Raw genomic sequence first — 22400 nt, forward strand, 5'->3', positions numbered from 1 at the left:
AAGATGAAATGTACAAAAAGAAAGAAAATTGGAAGATTCATATATCATGGTTTCCCTCTGCTCACAGCATCCAATTCATTAATTTAAAGTTTCTGAGATGTAATCAGTTTTACTTTTTTTTAAAAAATTCAGATTGTCAAAAGTGCAAAATAAATCAACGTTGATGTAACAAAACAAGTCAGAAAATGAGAAAAAATGACATCTTTCAAGATCAACTGTTCCACAGAGTACAGAACAAGCTGGCAGTCTGCAGAAGATCATACATTAACTGGCATAAGCACTAAAAGGGGGGGGGGTAGCCTGACAGTCAATGCATATCAGAGTTAGGAGGCAAAAGAATCAGATCTCCTTGGGGACTGATATGTTGTGATATCTCTGTAGGTGGAAATCTCTTAACCACATCCAAAGGTCTTATTTTATCTACCCTAGTACATATTTTTATGTCTCTCTTAAAATAAAATTCACAATCATAACAAGTCACACAGAAGAGCAGAAATAGGAATTTGAGATTTCTTGCCTGAGTGCAATTCACTTTTGTCCATTATGGAGACTATGCAAAATGATTCAACAATGGGTGTTATGACACGGGGAAATGTTTAGAAACTAGATGAAACTTAAAGTTCACTAAAACAATGCTTACTCAAAAGACCATCATTTATTTCTAACAAAGGTATCTCAGACATTTGTACTCAATATGTACTGAACAAGAATCAAGAAGAAATAGCAACGCCTGAAATGAGCAGTTGAGAATTATGGAACAGGAAGAAAGAAAAGAAAAGAATAAGTAATGAGAAATAAGACTCCATAGAGAAAGACTGGAGGAATCTGGCACATATGTAATTAAGACTCAGGTACCGTAAACTAAAATAGAGACAGAAAAATAGTCATAATTGGGAGATAAAGGAAAGATAAAAGAATGAGATTTTGAGAAGTGAAGAAAGATTTGTGAAAGAGACTCATGGGAATAAAACATGCATGATAGGAAAAAGGCCAAAAGGAAGAAAGAAGATTGTGAAACAAAGAGTCAAAGCAAAGGGAATGTTAATTGGGCATGTGGCATTCTGAGACAAGAACACCCACCAAGATGTGAAACTAGAAAGATTATTGGCTCCCATCCTCAAGGTAAACTAAAAAGAAGTGGAGAGGGAAACCCAATTTAGGAAGAAAATAATAAAAAAGATATGTAGGGGTTGAGAGGTGAGTGAGGGGAATGAGGTAGTTGTTCTAATTGACTTATCTCAAGTAGTGACTCGGGGCTGGGACTTGGCAGCCCAGTGTGGCTAGGACAGGAAGGATAAGGTAGAAGTTGTTGGCATTTTTACTTCTCCTTTACCATTGCCTTGGTCCTTGTTTCCATAACAGCATTTCAGACCTATGGTGCAAATACCAGCCAGAGAAAAACCAGAGAGAATAGAAGCTGAAAATATTGAGGAGTTAAAGAAGAAGGAGAAAAACTGGACTAGGGCAGTTGCTTCTTCATTCTGTCATCTTTAAAACTCAGGGATGAAAATTGCCATCCAAAAAAGTATGTACTTCTACCTATGATTCTACCTATGGACCAGAGATAGATTCCTCACCTGGTATGACTCTGTGGGGTAAGGGTGATGAAGGCAGATTTCCAAGGGTAGTTTCCCTTCTAGGGCTCATTTGATAACCTATCCCTGAAGTTCATCTCTCTGAAAAATGGATATCCAGCTTCCCACACACACATGATCTGCTATAGTGGGCAATGGACCCTGGAAAAATGGAATCACAGGCTGGCAAGTTAATCCACTTGAAGAAACATTTTGAAGCAAAACTATAAACTACACTAGAAATTTTATTGAAGGATAAAACCAGAGCTGATAAGTATTAATTTAAAACACCTTAATGAAAATACTAAAGTAATAAAATAAAATATTAATATTTCCAAAGAATGAAGAATAAACAAATATATTTTGAAAGAACCAGGTAAAATAACTTGGTATAAAATATAAACACACACATATATATACACTTTGCATGAATTATGATTTTGAGGACTACAATATCTGAATAATATATTACATTTCTGTTGTGTGTGTGTGTGTGTGTATACGCACACATACATATACATACATATGGTTGAGAGAGAGATCCAAGATGGTGGAACAGAGGGAGACAGCAGTCTGAGTCGCTCTGTGACCTATGACTCAAGTAGTGAGAGATATTCCTGCTCCCACACAGGAATTACAGGAATTATAGCCACCATGCCTGTCCAGGGTTCCAGGCCTCAGCATCAAAGTAGGTCTCCCAATTACTAGCCCACATTGGACTACTGGGTATCTGAGCAGGGTCATCAGCACCTGTGCAGAACTCATCATCTAATGCCATCACACGCTCCCTCCAACTGTCCTGACACCCAACTGCGGAAAGCAGGAGGCTCCATCTTGGTTCACCTTCATCACCATCTTTAGTGGGGGGCAACTCCCAGCTTGGAACTCCAGCTGGCCAGGTACCCAGTTTCTAACTGCCCACATCCCCAGCAGTCACTACCCTAGCATAGTGACACTATGGTTACCTTCACCATCCTGAAGGCAGAGATACCAGCTCACTACAGAGGATCCCACCTACTGGATGAGAAGGGAAGCAGGAAAGATACTGATTTCCAACCAAAACAATCCCTGTTTCTTCCTTCAAGATTTTGTTTCCCTCTCCCTCTCTATTCTCCCACCCTCATGTCCCCAACATATGTGAAACCAAGTACTTTGCATGAATTAGGATTTTGAGGACTTCGATATCTGACTAGTATTTTACAATTGTGTTGTATATTCTTTTTCCCACCAATTTCTACTATTTTAACATTTTTTATTTTTCTTAATATATATGTGTGTTTGTTTTACGTACTCTACTGTCTTCCCACTTACTTATCTACCACAAATTACATCTTCTTCCTTTTCCTGCTACTAGTCTTCCTCCTCAGGTTTCTCTTTCACACTTCCTAAGCTATAACAACTCTGTATCATCACCTCCTACCTCCTCATCATATCATCCTACTCCTCACTCCTGGTTTTTTGTCCATCATCAGAAACTGTAAACTCATTTACAAACTGAGTATACTGTAAATAATAATTGAATTCAATATTTCTGTACATTGTGACCAAAGTGTAAATGTCTTAATGGCAAATATTTGTTTTTATGGTGTATATTGTTTATATTAGTATCTGATAACATTGTTCTTTACCTCAAAGGAGAAGTATTGGATCCCTACAGTGGCACTATAAGCCTATAGGGTAAAAACAATAACACCTAGGATCCACAGTGCTAGAAGGGAAGACACACAAGCAACATGAAAAGACAAGGGAGGAAAGTGCCCCCAAACAAATCAAGATAGCACATTATTAGAATCCATGGCCAATATAGCAGAAGATATTACAGAGAAAGAGTTCAAGATGTACATAATTAAAATGTTCTATGAATTAAAGGATGATATACGAGAGAAAATATCAAGAGATCATTTAGACAAAGAAATACATAAACAAATATAAGAAGCAAAAGATTATTTCAATAGGGAGATAGAGGTTTAAAAAAAAACAAAAATCCTTGAAATGAAAGAAACAATAAACCAAATTAAAAGTTCAATTGAAAGCATCACCAATAGATTAGACAACTTGGAGGACAGCAATTCAGACAATGAAGAACAAAATATATAATCTTGAAAAGAATGTAGACCACATAGTGAATATGGTAAGAAACCGTGAGCAGAACATTTAAGAAATATGGGATAGCATAAAAAGACCAAATTAAAGAGTGATTGGAATAGAGGAAGAAATAGAATTCCAAACCAAAGGAATGAGCAATGTATTCAATGAAATAATATCAGAAAGTTTTACAAACATGAATAATTAATTGGAAAACCAAATTAAAGAGGCTTTATAGGATGCCAACTGTTCAAAATGACAACAGATCCACACCAAGGCACATTATAATGAAAATCCCTAACATACAGAATAAGGAGAGAATATTAAAATCCATGAGAGAAAGGAATCAGATAACATATAGGGGGAAAACCAATTAGATTATGTGCAGATTTTCCAACCCGGACCCTAAAAGATACAAGATCCTAGAACAACATATATCAAGCTCTGAAAGAAAATGGGTGCCAACCAAGAATCTTATATTCAGAAAAATTAAGCTTTAGATTTGATGATGAAATAAAAACGTTCCATGATAAACAAAAGTTAAAATAAATTACAAATTGAAAGCCTCTATTACAGAACATCTTTGGCAAAATATTTCATAAAGAGGAAATAAAAAACAATGATGAAAATCAGCAGAGGGAGGTATAACACTAAAGTAAATACTAATCAAAGAAGAAACCAAGTCAAGTTAAATACCAAAAATAAACAAAAATGTCTGGAAATACAAATCATGTCTCTATAATAACCCTGAATGTTAATGGCTGAACTCACCAATCAAAACACATAGACTAGCAGTTTGGATACAAACAAAGACCCCAAATATGCTGTCTTCAAGAGACTCATCTCATAGGAAAAGACATCCAAAGACCAAAGATGAAAGTCTGGGAAAAATCATACCATTCACATGGACTGTAGAAGCAAGCAGGGATTTCCATCCTCATATCTAATAAGGTAGACTTGAAGCCAAAGTTAATCAAAAGGGATAAAGAAGGTCACTACATACTGCTCAAGGGAACCATTCATCAACAAGAAATAACAATAATTAATTTATATGCCCCAAATAATGGAGCATCTACATTCATCAAACAAACTCTTCTCAAGTTCAAGAGTCAAACAGACCACAACACAATAATTCTGGGTGGCTTTAACACACCTCTTTCATCAATGGATAGATCTTCCAAACAAAAGCTGAACAAAGAAACTATAGAACTCAATGATACAATCAATAACTTAGACTTAATTGACATATAGAATATTTCATCCTTCAATGAGTGAATATACTTTCTTCTCAGCAGCACATGGATCCTCCTCTAAAATAGACCATATATTATGCTACAAAGCATCTCTCAGCAAATATAAAAAAGTAGGGATACTATGCATTACATCAGATCATAATGGAATGAAATTAGAAATCAATGATAAAATAAGAAACAAAAGCTATTCAAACACCTGGAGACTCAATAATATGCTACTGAATGAACAATGGGTTGCAGAAAACATCAAGGAAGAGATTAAAAATATCTTAATGGGAACACAGATAAAATGTATCAAAATCTCTGGGACACTATTAAGGCAATACTAAGAGAAAGTTCATTGCATGGAGTCCATTCCTTGAAAGAAGAGAAAGTCAACAAATAAATGACTTAACATTACATCTCAAAGCCCTAGAAGAAGAAGAAGAAGAAGAAGAAGAAGAAGAAGAAGAAGAAGAAGAAGAAGAAGAAGAACAAAGCAACACAAAAATTAGCAGAATACATGGAATAATTAAAATCAGAGCTGAAATCAAAGAAACTGAAACAAAATAAACAATTGAAAAAATTGACAAAACAAAAAGTTTGTTTTTTGAAAAAAACAAATAAAATTAACAAACCCTTAGCCATGCTAACAAAGAGAAGGAGAAAGAAATCTCACATTATTAATATACTTGATGTAAAAGGAAATATCACAACAGACACTACAGAAATACAGAAGATAATTAGAAATTATTTTGAAAACCTATACTCCAATAAAATAGAAACTATCGAAGGCACTTAAAAATTCCTAGAGTCCTATGCTTTACCCAAACTGAATCAGGATGTTATACACAATTTAAACAGATCAATTTGAAGCAATGAAACAGAATTTGCCATCAGAAGCCTACCAACCAAGAAAAGCCCAGGACCAGATGGACACACAGCTGAGTTCTACAGGACCTTTAAAGAAGAACTAATACCATACTCTTCAATTTATTTCAGGAAATATAAAAAGAGACAGCACTTCCAAACTCATTCTATGAGGCCAATACCACCCTGATTCCAAAACCAGGCAAAGACACATCAAAGAAAGAAAACTCCAGACTAATATCTTTAATTAACATAGATGCAAGAATTCTCAATAAAACTCGGACAAATTTAATACAAAAACATATCAAAAAGATCCTGCACCATGATCAAGTGGGATTCATCCCAGGGATACAAGGTTAGTTCAACATACAGAAATCAATAAATCGAATTTATCACATCAATAGACTTAAAGATAAGAATCATATGATCATCTTAATAGATGCATAAAAAGTATTCAACGAAATATAGCACCCCTTCATGTTCAAAACATTAGGAAAACTAGGGATAACTGGAACATATCTCAACATTGTAAAAGTTATCTATGCTAAGCCCCAAGCCAACATCATTCTAAATGGAGAAAAATTTAAAGTATTTCTTCTAAATGCTGGAACAAGACAGGGATGCCCTTTCACCACTTTTACTTAACATAGTTCTTGAAACACTAGCACAAGCGATTAGACAAAAGAAAGAAATTAAAGGGATACCAATAAGTAAAGAAGAACTCAAACTATCATTATTTGCTGGGTGACATGATCCTATATCTAGAAGATTCAAAACATTTCACCAGAAAACTTCTAAAACAAACTAACTCAGAAAAGTAGTAGGATATAAACTCAACATTCATAAATCAAATGCATTCCTATATATCAGAGATGAATCCACTGAAAGAGAAATTAGGAAAACTACTCCATTCTCAATAGCCTCAAAAACAATAAACCTGAGAATCAATCTAACAAAAGAGGTGAAAGGCCTCTATGATGAAAACTGCAGAACATTAAAGAAAGAAATTGAAGAAAACCTCAAAAGATGGAAATATCTCCCATTCTCCTGGATTGGCAGAATTAATATTGTCAAAATGGCCATACTACCAAAAGCATTATACAGATTTAATGCAATTCCTATTAAAATCCCAATGGCATTTCTTCATAGAAATAGAAAAAGCAATCATGAAATTTATTTGGAAAAAAAAAGAGAGCCAGAATAGCTAAAGCAATCCTTAGCATAAAAAGTAAAGCAAGAGGCATCACAATACCAGACCTTAAACTACACTATAGAGATATAGTAATAAAAATGGCATGGTTTTGGCACCAAAATAGACTTGTACAGAATAGATGACACAGAGACAAACACACATAAATATGCATACATCATACTAGACAAGGGTGTCAAAAGCATTCACTGGAGAAAAAAACTAGAACAGAGACCTTGCACCTTATAGAAGGAAAAAAATAGGCCCAAATCTTCTCTATGTCAGCCTAGGATCTGACTTCCTTAATAAGACTCCTAAAGTACAAAAGTAAAATCAAGAATTAATAAATGGGATGGATTCAAAGTAAAAATCTTTTCTTAGCAAAGGAAACAATAACGTGAGGAGAGAGCCTAAAGATTGGAAGAAAATCTTTACCACATGCACCTCTGATAAAACATTAATCTCTAGGATATATAAAAAACTCAAAAAAACCTAACACCACTAAAACAAACCCAATCAACAAATGGGCTAAGGAACTGAACTGACACTTCACAGAAGAAGAAATACAATTGATCAACAAATATATGAAAAAGTGTTCAACATCTCTAGCAATTTTACAGAAATGCAAATCAAAACTACTCTAAGATTTCATCACACTCCTGTTAGAATGGCAATCATCAAGAATACAGGCAACAATAAATGTTGACAAGGATGTGGCGAAAAAGGTACACTCATAAATTGCTGGTGGGACTGCAAATTGTTGCAACCACTATGAAAAGCAGCATGGAAATTCATAAGAAAATTTGGAATGAAACCATCATTTGACCCAACTATCCCACTCCTTGGTTTATACCCAAAGGACTTAAAATCAGCATACTATAGTGACACAGCTACATCAATGTTTATAGCAGCTCAATTCACAATAGCTATACTACAGAACCAACTTAGGAATCCCTAAATAGATGAATGGATAAAGAAGATGTGGCATATATATTCAATGGAATATTGCTCAGCATTAAAGAAGAGTAAAATTATGGCACTTGAAAATTAATGGTTGGAGTTGGAGAATATCATGATAAGTGAAATAACTCAATCCCACAAAACAAAAGGCCAAATGTTTCTCTTATATGTGGATGCTAATTCACAATAAGGCAGGAGGCACTAGGGAAGATTAGCTTTACTTTAGATTAGGTAGAGGGAAGTGAAGGGAGGGGAGCAGAGGGGAATGTGGAAATAGAAAAGATAGTAGAATGAAACAAGCATTATTACTCTACGTATATTTGTGACTACATGACTATTGGGGACCGCAAATCAAGTCAAGATAGTGCCTGGCAGTTTGCCAGGAGGAGTGGTTTGTGAGGCAATGCCACCGAGCCATTAAGATGATGGGGATTCTTATTGGCTGACTGCTGTATATAGATGATGCTCATTGAGACAAGCTGTGTGTAATCAGTAAGGTACATATACCTCTGCTGTTCCGAAATAAAGCGGCCCCTGCTACCTTGGGTGCCCACTACCTTGAGTTCCCGCTCAGTTCCCGCTGAGTTCCCGCTGAGTTTCTCCGTAATAAAGCAGTTCCCGCTTCAACCTTCAAGTTGCTTGTCACCTCCTGGTTATTTTGCCCAGCCGGACTGCGGCACATGACCAATATGATTCTGTAACATGTACACTCAGAAAAATGATAAACTATAGCCCATCGATGTATGATAAATCAAAGTGCATAAAAGCATTCTACTGTCATATAAAACTAATTAAATTTTTTTTTTTTAAAAAAAGAATACAAACAACAATTTGTGTTGGCAAGGAAGTGGGAAAAAAGGCACACTCATAAATTGCTGGTGGGACTGCAAAATGGTGTACCCAATATGGAAAGCAGTATGGAGATTCCTTGGAAAACTGGGAATGGAACCACCTTTTGACTCAGCTATCCCACTCTTCAGTCTATACCCAAAGGACTTAAAAACAACATACTACAGGGACACAGCCACATCAATGTTTATAGTAGCACAATGCAGAATAGCTAACCTGTGGAACCAACCTAGATGCCTTCAGTAGATGAATGGATAAAGAAAATGTGGTATATATACACAATGGAATATTACTTAGCAATAAAAGAGAATAAAATCATAGCATTTGCCGGTAAATGTATGGAGTTGGAGAATATAATGCTAAGTGAAGTTAGCCAATCCCAAAAAAACCAAATGCCAAATGTTTTCTCTGAAATAAGGGGGCTGACTCATAGTGGGGTTGGGAGGGTAAGTATGGGAGTATTAGACGAATTCTAGATAAGGAAAAGGGGTGAGAGTGAAAGAAAGGGAGAATGGGGTTAGAAAAGATGGTGGAATGAGATGGACATCATTACCCTAAGTAAATATATGAAGACACAAATGGTGTGAATATACTTTCTATACAATCAGAGATATGAAAAATTGTGTTTATATGTGTAATATGAATTGTAATGCATTCTTCTGTCCTATACAACAAATTGGAATAACAAAAGTTTTTATATTAATTAATTAATTAATTTTTAAAAATATAGTTGAAACAAACACAGTGATTAATAGGATAAATAGCAAAATGCTACAAACGAGGAACTAATTAGCCACTTGAAGCTAAAATAATAAAATTTTTCAGAAAGGAAAGAGAGAAGGAATCATGTATTCATATAAGAACATAGGAAAGTTATGTCTAATCCATTCTACTATTTTTCCTATATGGAACTTCATTTCTAAGACTGAAGCACAGCATAACCTTTGAACTTTGAAGGTAACTTTAGGCAATTACTAAAAATATTCTCCAGAAGGTAATAGTTTCTTCTAGAGCGTTTCTCATTTATGTGAGAAACGGATCTAGAAGAAACACACTAGTTTCCACATTCTATTGAAGATGCAGAAGCATTTTCAACAATTCTTTTTAAAGTGGGGCTGGGGAGTAATTTTCACCTTTACCATTAGGCTGTGACTATTCACATTGGTGCATTTCTATGAGGAAATCACAACCCGTGTATAAATGACACAGGACAGGAAAATATAATTGTAATTTTATAATGTATTTTCTAGGTATAATAAAAGAATGTGTGGCTATTACATGGAATTTCTGAACGTTTACAACTTTTATCTTGTAAATAAAAAGAATTGTATGTCTCTCTCTCTTTTTTTACAGAAAAGTTAGATTGTATAATTTTATCAGTTTCAGAGTTCTCTCCTGTTTTTGAATTGTGGGAAAGATTGACGATGCAATGTGTCAAAGACTTATACTGTTGGGTGCAATATTAGCAATTTTAAAAATGCAAATTGCTTCAGATAAATTATTTCTATATGCTGTAAATCTAAGATTGAATGTATATGTTTGTTTTAAAAAATAAATGCTTTAGTAAAATCAAAAAAAGAAATAGATGATATGAAAATAAGGTCAAGGAATAAAAATGACAGAATGTAAACACCCAGAAGACAGGCATTTCATAAAGAATATAAAATTGGAAATAAGAAAATGTTTGAAAAAAAAACAATAAATTTTCTATAGTTCAAAAAGGTGAAAAAATAGATTTAATAGACCTTACGTATAGAACATTTTTAAAAACCTTACGTATAGAACAGAAAATTTTAGACTATTAATGACAATATATAGAATTATATAATTACGTAATCACTATTAATTATTGATTATAAGAACAGATTGCTTGATGCTGATCATTTCTTGTATTCCTGGGATAAACACTAAATGGCCAAGATGTAATTATTTTTAGTGCATGTTTGTATTTCATTTGTCAATGTCTTATTTAGAATTTCTCATAAGCGAGATTGGCCTACAATATTGTTTTCCGTTTGTGTATTTTTTAATTTATTTTAAAATCTCCTCTCACCAGTTTGTTATTAAGATGATAATGCTCTCTCAGATCAAAATGGCTTAGGTTTCCCATCTTTTTCTATGCTCTGGAATAGCTCAGGAACATTTCAATCTCTTAATGACTAGCTTTCAGTCTGAATGCCTGGTAACAGTGAGATGTGTTACATATCAAGTATCATTATGTATCTAAATCTGTTTCTGGACTCTATATGTGTATATTTTGGGTAACAATTTAATTGTCATAAAACATCTAAATATGATGCAGTTTTCCAATTTATGAACATGTGCATTTCTGTGTAATGATGTGAAGTCTCATGTTTTTAAATTTTATTCCTAGTTATTAGGTATTTAATAGTATTTTAAATGGTAATCTTATGTTCTTGATACATAGAAAATAATTGATTTGCTATGTTGACCTTATATCTAGCAATGTAAAGAAACTTGCTTAATTCTAATATTTTATTGGATTTCTATGTACAAAAATCACATATTTCACATTGCAATTAGTTTTGCTTCTACCTGTGGTCATACCTTTCTTCCTTCCTATAATCCTATGTAATGCCTAAAATGTAAAATATTATTTCCACTTAATTATTTCAACTATGTCCATATACATATTCTAACTCTTTGAAGTATAAAGTCATATCTAGAAGATTATTCATTGTTACTTTTATATCTTTGTTAAAATAAGTCTCAGCAATTTCTACACAACTAAAAATGAACATGACATCTTTCTGTGCTCTTACAGCCTCTGCACATAGCTTTACAGTTCAACTTCCAAATGTATAGAACCAGAACATTGAAATGATGGATAAACTGCTCCACCAAAGACCCTCTGTGACAAGCCCATCCCTTACCAAAAACAGAGCCAGAAGAAGTATCCTTGTTAGCCTTAAGATTATGCATGCAAGTCTGGACAAACATCTTTCTTATATACTAATTTTAAAAGAACAAAATAAAAAGCAAGATATGAAGCAACCATCCAAACACTTGAAGACAATTTGTTTTGTTTAGGTTTACATTTCATTTAACCTGGATATTGCAGGTGGGTATTGCATTCATTCACCTATTATAATGAGGGTTTTAGATTTGAAACTCAATTTATAAAAGAGCCGCCAATATAGAAAAAAAAAACAGACTGATAAAATACACTAATGAAAATACGTAAATATATAATGTAAGTGGGTATCAGTTTAGAAAGAACATATTGCTTGAACACTGTGGAGGAGACAATTGGATAGCTATTTGTAAAATAATAAATTGAATTCTTAAATTATAAAATATACCAAATGGATAATAGCATCTAATTATAAAACATATGAAGTATTAAATGAAAATAAAGAACGTTAGTTTTATCGATCTAAAGAAGACCTATCCAACTATGACACCAAACGTTTAAAAACAAATGAAAAGATTGTTAGGTTGATTACACAAAAATTTTTAAATATTACCTAGGACTAAATCTCCATCATTAATAAATAAGTCCTGTTAGTTAAATATTCTGCTAGAAATATCTTTGTACCAAATATTTGAGGTGACTCAACAATACAAACAGATATATTAAATTCACTGTTTTAAAAATACATACAATAGAAATATCGTAGAAATGAGATTATGAGGGTTAAAATGTAATGATTTCATAACGTCACAAAACCACCCATCAGATACTAATTCATCATGCACTAAATGAATTGATTACTGTCTTTAGCTCCCTTCTCCTTACTTGAACATTCATTCCTATATTGGGTTTCATATTGTAAATGATCCCAAATCTGTGCTGTGATTTAACAGAACCCACACTTGTAAGAGTTTCAAGATGACACATACATAAAACCCTCATCTATCTCAATTTTGGGTTAAGGTGCTTTTACTTTCTAGCATCTTGTTTCCTATAGGTTTAGGATTATAATGAATTCTACATAAATGAATATTCACTGAGGGATAGTAAGAATGTTTATAATAGGCTTAGATGAAAACATAATATTTTCATTCATATGAAGTAATTAGAGTAAGAAAAATTGCTGTGATAGATCAAAATAATTTTCAATGCATACCTTAATTGTTTGCAAATAGCTAGACAGTTTTAATACTTAAAATGCTCCCAAAAGTTCTGGGTATTTTGTTTTTATGATTGTATATTTCATTATAAAATAATATAAACACATTAGTTAAAATAGGAAAAATTGGCAGAAATTGCATAAGATTCCACCAGATAAAGAAACCAATGTCAACATTCCTCTGATACTTTTCCTGTACTTTTCTCCTTCGTAGTACTTAGATGTAAGAACTTGTAACACCCACTCTGCAATCTCATTTCTAGTATCCTCTATGAGAGAAAGAATTTTCTAAGCTAGCCCTAGCTCTAATCAGAGTGATCAGCAATTCTAAATCAGGAAAAGTCCAAGGTAATGAGGTTTTACCATATCATAGAGAAGATCTGGGGCCTTAAAACTTTGTGTAGGAAATGCCTCATAGAATATGCTGAACCCATGACTTGAAGGTTAAAATAGTTAACAAAAAAAAATGTGCTCAAGGTCTCTGCTGCGGGCCTCTTTTTTTCCTCTGCATCTCACTGCTATATGTGCCTGTTTTTTAAGGAAACTTATTTCTTATCAGGCAGCTTCACAGATTAGCAACTTATCCAGGACCAATTCAAAAAATAATTCTTATGTTTTAAATTCAGTTTTTGTTTTCTGCTTGTCTAGTTGGCGATGCAATGTGTGAAGAAAGTAAATCTTTTTAAAATTTGTATGGGCTGGAAAATCAAAGGTATTTATCTACAAGGATCTGAAAGTTTGGGGTACTTAAACAGAATTCAGTCATCTGTGAGTGAGATCTGCACATAACTAGTAGTGACATTTTACAAATGTGACATGGTCCAAACGTTATAAAAACCATTGAAAGGCTGTACTAGTAAAATATTCAACTTGGTGTGAATGAAATAACATGTTTTTTTCCACATAAAGAGATAGTTACACTTCTCCAATACATAAGAACTATATGCAATTTCTGGCTTTGAATAGGAAAAATGCCTATCTCTTATAAAATTGCTATAATCTTCTACCTTTCCATCATAATTTTACATGCACATATATCAGGGAATTGTATAAATTGAATTCATTTCTGTTTGTTTTCTAAAAGTTTGACTCCCTCAAATTTTACATTATTCGTTTCCTACTCTTATCAACAAATGAGGACCAAATTTTGTTGTTCTATTAAGAACAAAACAACTCATTCTAAAACTTACTGTCATATCTTAGAGACACCAGAACTTATTGATTTGAAAACTGAATCAACACAACAACCAAAGACTGAATGAGACCACCAAGCCAGGAATCACTGTACAAATCAAAGTTCCATTCACCAACACTCATCATTCTTTATTTATAATTGCTGGGAACCTGGCATCAGGGAGTACAGAGGAACCCTGGTAGACAGTATGATTATACTGCGAAAGCTGTTGAAGGTAAAAAAGACATGAACACAGTTTAGCAATGGCTTCACAGAAAGTAATAGCCCTGGTTCCATCACTGACTTCGCTCAAATGATCTTGAACTAGTGCTTTCACTCCCTGGGCTAAGATTCTATGAAAAGGTATGAATGCTACACATGCTACACAGATTCAAGAACTATTCTAGAAATAGGGGAAAAAAACAATATTAAGTGCAACCAGGGCTCTGAAAAACTAAGTCTATGGCTCTGAATGTTTTCTAGGGACTCCAACACAAGTAGGAAATGGAGGTGGTAATTTTCTCATTTGTAAGAGGAGATTGAAGGTAAATGGCATGCCAGTATTTTTCAGGGAGTTTTAATTGTCTTCCAATTTCAAGCAGGTGAAAAATCATTCCAGAAATTACTTCCATAGGACTCCTGGCCTTGACACAAATTCTTCTTCCCATTTTTCTTTCCTCCTCTCTTTCTGCAAACTCACTCTTACTTCAATCTTCCCCCCACCTCTAACTTTTCCTGGGAGGATGATAATTTACTCAAATTCTACACTCAAATGTGACCTTGTACTTCTCACACCCAATTTTCTCTGTGTGATGAGGGGTTGAAGTCCAAGTCTAACCCATATGAAATAACAAAGGGAGTAGAGGAATTGAGTGGGGTAGAAGGAGGGAATCCTTCTAAGATGTTCCCCACCTCAAGTATGTCTGGATATTTCCCTGACATTTTGGAGAGTTACTCTACTTGACAAGCAACCCCTACCCAAAAAAGGAAAAGAAAATCCCCCATGTGAAGTAGTCAGCTTCTCAGAGCTTGACAAAAATGGAAAATCAACAGTTCAATTTCCTGTTCTTCATTCACTGAGATTCTGTGGGCAGTAGTGTTTCTCAGAATGTACTTCAGAAAATATGCAGATAATTTTTTCATATTCCATACCACCAATTAACTCCCATTTCAAAATGGATTTTCCTGCCCTCCAAAAATGTCAATAACCATTTACTTTGATTTCTTTATAGTTGTCCTTCCTCTTTAGCTAGAAAGTCTTTCCGTGATGTTGAGTATCTGCCAACTTGGCTAGCTAAAGACCCAAAGCTGGCAGAGATACATCATTGTCTTCCCAGTGTTTCATTTCTCCAGAACCCAGCATGGGGAAAAAAATTTAAAAAAAAAAAGCCTATTTTCACATGCAACTGACACTAGCTCAGTTGCTGAGATTAGCTCGTGAGGGTGGAGGAAACGTGTACCAGTTCCCTTTCATATATGTATCCTTTTTATCCTCTTCCATCTGCAACTCAATGGATAGAAAATGTGATGGGTTGGAGAAATCTGTTCATTCTGGTAAAACTGTTTGGAGGTGTCAAGGCTAAGAATAGTCATAGGCTGACATTAAATAGTAGGGACACATGCTGAGCTGGCTCACCCAAAGCTGGTGTCTACAGCAGCACTCTAAATTAGAATTCAAATGGGAGACCATTTTTAGAATATTCCTGAGTCTGATCACTCAAGGACATTTCAATTTATAGATGCAATGTGGCCCTTGGGCCAGACTGATTCAGGTGCTCTTAAAAACTGTTTTAAAAACCAGAACATAGAAGGGAAAGCTATTACAATAACCTATCATTCAGAAAAGAAATTTTCCTTGAACACAGGGACAGAACCTACATAGAGTAAGCAGGTTAAGCAATAAAGCCAGTCTAGGAGAAACTATAATGCTTTCTGAGGTCATAGAGCAACTTTGTCCTTTGAAGGTTTCCAGATTGCAGATTTTCTCTCTGAAAGTTTAGTTGATTCAAATCTTTGCACCATCCATATTCAGACGAGGTTGAATACATGTCTAAATCTGTGTCATCAAAAATGTCACAATTATGGCAAAAATATCCATTTCCTTTGGAAACCATGTTCGCTTCCAGTCATTGCTCCTTTATATCAATTACATGTTTGGATTCAAATGCCTGAGTGTTTAAACTGGTAGATGTAGAAAACGAACAGGTCACTCTGAGATTATATTTGGGAAGTCATTTGTCTGTGGATATAACTGATGGTCTACTCTGGAGATTTTCCTGATTTCTCTATTAAAAAAAAAATTTTTCCATGTGTTCACATTTTACCAAACTGCTATTTAAGTCTGTTTTCTTTCACAAACTATCAAACAAGTTTGTTCAAAGAGATGTGTTAATTCACAGACTTACAGGGCAAGGAGCCTTAGGCTGGAGAGCTCATGTGGCATTCAAGTACATAACCCTGCCTCCAGGCAGGACCCTGCCAAAAACCTATCAAACGAATTGAGGAAAGAAATTTTCAGTGATTCCAATGTTTAGACACCCCATGTTGCCTATCTGTATGCCTAAAAGGGATTCCTCCCATCTTGTTATTTAAAACTATCTCTTCACATTTTGTTCACCACAGAGTCAGAACACATTTGCTAACAAATCAGATAATCATATGCTATTTCACAGACATTAGGTCAAACAAAACCTCATTCCTTTTTTCCTTTTCCTCATAGCCCTACTTATTAATTCAGTCACCATTACTGCTCTGTGCCCATACAGTGCTGTGGCAAGATTTTTTTTAAATCATATTCTTGTAAGTAAAGAAACTATGTTCTGTTTCATCCATTCACTCAACAAATATTCACTAAAATCTTCCATGTTATGAAGTTCTAGAGACTGGTATTAAAGCAGTAAACAAAACAGAAAAAATCTCTACCCTCTTGAAATGTAGAGCTAATCTGGCAAGAGAACGTGGACAATCACAAAGTATGCAAGTAAAACAAAAAAATTCAGCTATAGCTAATTGGACAATTTTCTTTGAGAAGGGAAAGTCAATGGCAAGTATGGGTTTAGGGACAAAGTAAGGTGTTTGGGTTTGCATCTTGAGAATCCTGTTAGATTTCCATTTCCTTAGTCAGATAATGGTTTCCAGAGCTGAAAAGTTGGCTATCTAGAAGGTAAAAATTTTGGAGTTACTTGTTAACTCAAATTTCATTTAGAATTAGCTTTCCCATTTCATATATTTTGCAGCAAGGTACCAATATATTTCCATTTCAATCAACCTCCTTATTCCACATGCCCTTATCTTTCAATTAGAGCAACTGCTTGATTTTATCAATTTTTGTTCTAATTTTCTAATGTAGTTTCTAATGTAATTTTCTAATCTACTTGACTATATTTAATCTTTAGACAATAAAAATTTCATCTTCTTCCAGATCAAATTTTTATCAAAAATAATTATGTTGACTTTGTACCTTGCCTTATGTTAAACATCTCCTATGTAACCTGCCACTGAATTTTCTAAAGCCCTCATGAAATGATTATTATGACATATGTTTTGTTGACAAAGCAATTGAAAACGAGACATTGAGCAAGTGGCCTCCAGAAAAATAACCAGTATCCTAAACACAATTTTATGCTATTTATACAGCTTCCAATGAGTTAAAATTGTTCTAAGTATCAGGTTATTTCAATACTTTTAGATATATTTTACAAGTCTGCAAACATCTTTTAAGGGCTTATTTCTTTTTTTTAAAGCTTTCAAATATTTATTGCCCAGATGAATTAAAAAAAAAAAAAAAACCTTGAATGCAACATGAAATGTGGCAATGATACTAATGCATCTGTCAATAGAATACCACTAAAAATTTTACTATATTTGTGGTGTGTGAAGTTTTTAAGTCTTAAAGCCTCTTTTTAAAATTTTTAATAGTTGTAGATGGACAGCGTGCCTTTATTTTATTTTTTTATGTGGTGCTAAGGATGGAACCCAGTGCCTCCTCACACATGCTAGGCAAGTGCTCTGCTACTGAGCTATAGCCCCAGCCCATTAAAGCCTCTTAACATAATTATGTACATCTCTTTACAAAATGTACACACATTTCATTTCAAATATATGAAAGAGATAATTCCAAAACCACACTAAATATAATAAATATAGGACTTGCTTTGTTTAAAATCTATAGTATATATCCAAGTAAAGGCTACACTTCCAGTGCCAAGTATATTAGGGACAAAAAGTAAACATTTACAATAATCATTTTCCTAAAAGTGCTATTTTTAATACCTATGCAGAGGAAACTCATTCTAATGCTTTTTTTTCCATCCAAACATCTATATCATCCTTTATTCACAGAACCAGATGTTTCTGTTACTAAAAATAGATATGCAAAGGTCTTACAACTTTTTACATAGACATAGCATTTCAGATCTTTGGGAGAAGATAGGGAAGTCCAAACAAACAACTCAGACCATCTGGAATTATTAGAGATGACTGACTTTATGACATACCCTAAGTTTCAACTTAGATGTGAGTTTCATAAACATGTTAATGAAAAAATTTCCTTCCTCATGTCTAAGATAAGTCATCTTTTTCTATATGAGAATTTGTATAGGGCAAGGAGCACGTTCCTGTCACCTGGGTCTTGACGCCATGCTCCATTTCAGATTTGTACATTCTCTTCCAACCTGATTTGGTTTAGTTTCTTCTGGAGTTATATTAAGTGCATTGATTGAACTGTGTTCAGACAAACAGAAATGTGTCTACTTCGTAAGTCTGAAGTAGAAGGGAAAGCAGGAAGGGTTTGAGTCCTTTTCGATGTACAAATTGGAGACTGATTAGACACACTGTGAGGCTTCTTTCGCTGTGGTCTTGAGTGTACTATAAGACTGTCCCAATCAGAACTGCCTGAGAAGACACTGAAAAGTTTCCCATTTTCTGAGTTCTGGTGGTCAAAGGTAGATCTATTTAAAAACTTCTGCTTTACCCAAATTGTTTTTTTTTTTTTTTCTTCCTTCACTGTAATCCTAGATATATATACAGAAGCTTCTGTACAGCTTCGTCTTTCTCTCTCAAAATTCTTTTTCTTTCCTCTGTTCTCTTTCTCTCCCTAAAAAAGAGATCATTGTTCTTTGAGGTGTTTCTTTTCTTCCAACAAACAAGTCTGGTCATAGTGAAGTGGAATATGCATCACAAGCAGTAGTCAGTGGCTGCTAAGTTTTAATTATTTCTTGATATTGCTGAATAATTTCTAACTTCAGTTTCTCAGTTTCCTGTTCAAGTTCAATATCAAGATGTGATATCACATCTTCATCATTTAAGCCTTCCAAGTATACCTTTGAAACTTGGTTATCAAGTTTTTTCTACATGACTTTTCAAAGTCCTCCACTGTTTGCTGATGCCATATATAAGCGTTCTCTCATAGTTTCACAGGAAAGGTCCCACATACTATCTGGTTAGTCCTCCAGTATCTTCAACATCAGAGGTAACAGTTCCAGCACTTCATCATCTCTTTCTCTAAGTTCCTTCTTTTGGGGAGAAAGAAGAGAAATCATTACCTATTTCATTTGCTGAAGAACCTTCTTGAGTTTAGCATGTTCCATTAGGATTGGTTTCTGACAATGCTTAAAATCATCGAAAATTTTATACATTTCATCTCCTTTCCTGGCCTCCATCTTACCCATCCTCTGGGATCCTCTTTTTCCATTAGCTTCCCCCATATAATTTAAAACATTCGTGGATATTTTTTATTCATCTTGGTCATAACAAGTTGATGTAGAAATTCCTTTAATTTATCATGTTCATGTTTTTTTCTATATATATCATGATTATACTGAGTAGCTCAAATTGAAATGATATTTTGTGATTTTTGTACTTCATCTTACTCATTTTTCAGGAGCTGAGGCAAATTCCCATTCTTAGACTTTTAACTGTATCTCTTGAAGCTCAATCATTTGCCTTCCTGCTGTGCTCTAAGTTTTGCTTAGCAGTTCTGTAGATAGTCCCTATCGACTCCCAGTTTCGATTCTGTTCCCACATTTTCCAGAGCTAGAACATTCTTCTGCTGAAGTACAAGTAACTCATTCATATAATTTTAAATAGTAACTATATTTAATTCTCTCTTTACTTTGGGATTCTTCATATAATGAAGGAAAACCAAAAGTAGTCAATTCCTACCATGATATGAAATACTTTGTTCACCATTCTTTTCTGCGCAGAAGGCACTGAAAAAGCTGTGCACATTTTTTGATAAAGGTATTGAAGAACATAGCACTGGTGGTGAGTATAAACTTGAAGGATTCATCTTTCTTTTTGAGAGAGATTTTTGCTTTCTGTAGATGGACCTGGATCTGTAACAGGCCTGTACAGGTGGGGCAGGACCCTCTGAGGGCTCTTTCAATGTGATACAAACATCTGGAAGACTGGGCTTCAGATGAGCAAGCATCCATAAAAGTTCTGCATTGATGTTTAATTGAAAGGGATGAAAACTGTTTGCATTACTATGTGTTTTTATGAATTATCTTTTTGAAACCTTCCCACAAAGTCTGAAAAAGGAGTTAATATTACCTAAAACCTCAAACAAGTCAAATAACCAGGCCAATTCATTAGAAAATGTGAGACCCTTGACTTCATTTAGGGCACGTTTAACTCCAGACCATCTTTTCTACACTATGATAATCTGTTCCACTATTGAAATAGTGGCCATCTTTTTAGGCCTCCTCTTAAGTGGAAGAATCTAAAAATTAGGGACGTTTGATTATGAATACTAAAATGCTTTTCCTGATGCTTTCATAAATTTGTAATTAAACAGTACCATTATTCTATGAAAGATAGAAAATACTATCATTAATTGAGGAAGGTATATACCCAACTCAAAAGATATCTAAAATGAAGAGCAATTGAGTGATTCACCCAAGGTTGCTCATAAAATTAAGACTTAGAATAAACACAGGTGCTTTGCCACAAATCCTGTTTCCTGTGCTACTATAGGTGTATATAATAGTGATACTTAATGCAGGTTGTGCATTCAGACAAACACTATGAGAACTAAATTAATGTTATTCTCCCAAAGTCAACATTGGCCTTTCTGCTTCTTGCCTCATCTCAGCCCTGTAAGAAGCCTGGAAAATAGGCTGTTTTCTAAAATGGATTAATTTGTGAAATTTATACCATGTACCAATATTATTGGGAGTGTGATGAAGTGAGGGTTTCTTCTTCCCCTACTTCTTCCATAGTTGTTTCCTACAATAAATGCACATATTATGCAATTTCCCTAAATTATTATAATGCTTAGTATTGCTCTATTGTTGGATTTCATACTGTGAGGACAACTTCCAGGAAGGTTTATTTATAAGGTCATTTTGAAATTTAAGTAGTTAATACCCTTCCTTGGATGGTTTCCAAGACATGCCTGCTTTATGATGAATTTTTCTCTGTCATGAATAGAATCTCAGAGTATAGCAAGATTGGGTCTAATATTATTTCAACATATAGAAACAGTGAATTGAGACTGAACTTTCTTACAATAACTAGTGCCAAAAAAAAAAAAAAAAGTTCTTAGCCATGAGAAAGAAAAAAGAAAATTGATTACAGGACCAAAGTTGCTAGAGAAAATAATTTATGAAAGTAGTTTATAATGATTTATAATTTTCAGTGCTTTTATTGCATATTCTAATATTTGTTCCTGATAGCCTGGTAAGACAGGCAGGTGAGGTATTATTTATGTTAAAAATGCAGATGAGAAACTAAAAGAGATTAGTTTACCCATCAAGAAGAGACTAGAATTTCAGGAGATTTATTGGCAGAGAGAGCAGAAGAAGTTAGGGGAGACTTCAGAGGGCCCTGAAGATCTGACTATAAGAAAGAGAAAAAGGAGGCAAGAGGACCTAGTAGGATTCCACTGGTGCTAGAAAGTTTCAGCCAGAGGATTTAAGGTCTGCTAGCTAAAGATCTTTATCAGAAGAACAAGCCTATTGTCTTGCCAGAATGGACCTGCCTTAATTCCCCTACCATTCTCAGTCTTTAAGAACAGCCCTCAGGAAGCATGGCCTCAAAGTGACATAGTGGTGCATCCAGAGGGGTAGTGGTTGGGAATATCAATCAATCAACCTCCTGCAGGAGATCTGAGTGCACATTTTCATGACTGCCAGTCTCTTATCATCACCCAAATACCAAGTAGAAATGGTGGGTCAATGGTGGGCCCAGAAGTGTATTGACAACTAGCATTTTACACAGTCTTAAATGTGAATGATACATAATGCAAACTTTTTTCAATTAAATCATCTGATCATAGAACTTAGTTGTATTCATTTTCTTATTATTTATTTTATTTATTTTCATTTATTATTTGTCAGATTCTGTTCATTTTTTAAAAGGCAAATCTATTAT

The 22400-nt window shown here is 34.2% G+C and overlaps 1 pseudogene; it reads right to left on the reverse strand.

The window, feature by feature from the left end:
• Positions 1-18646: 18646 nt before the first annotated feature.
• On the reverse strand, positions 18647-20115 carry LOC124108816 (afadin- and alpha-actinin-binding protein-like; annotated as a pseudogene).
• Between the last annotated feature and the right edge of the window lie 2285 nt (positions 20116-22400).

Source organism: Marmota monax, unplaced genomic scaffold, assembly GCF_021218885.2.
Source record: "Marmota monax isolate L192 unplaced genomic scaffold, Marmota_monax_Labrador192_F-V1.1 WCK01_AAM20220418_F8-fsc00033, whole genome shotgun sequence".
Lineage (NCBI taxonomy): Eukaryota > Metazoa > Chordata > Mammalia > Rodentia > Sciuridae > Marmota > Marmota monax.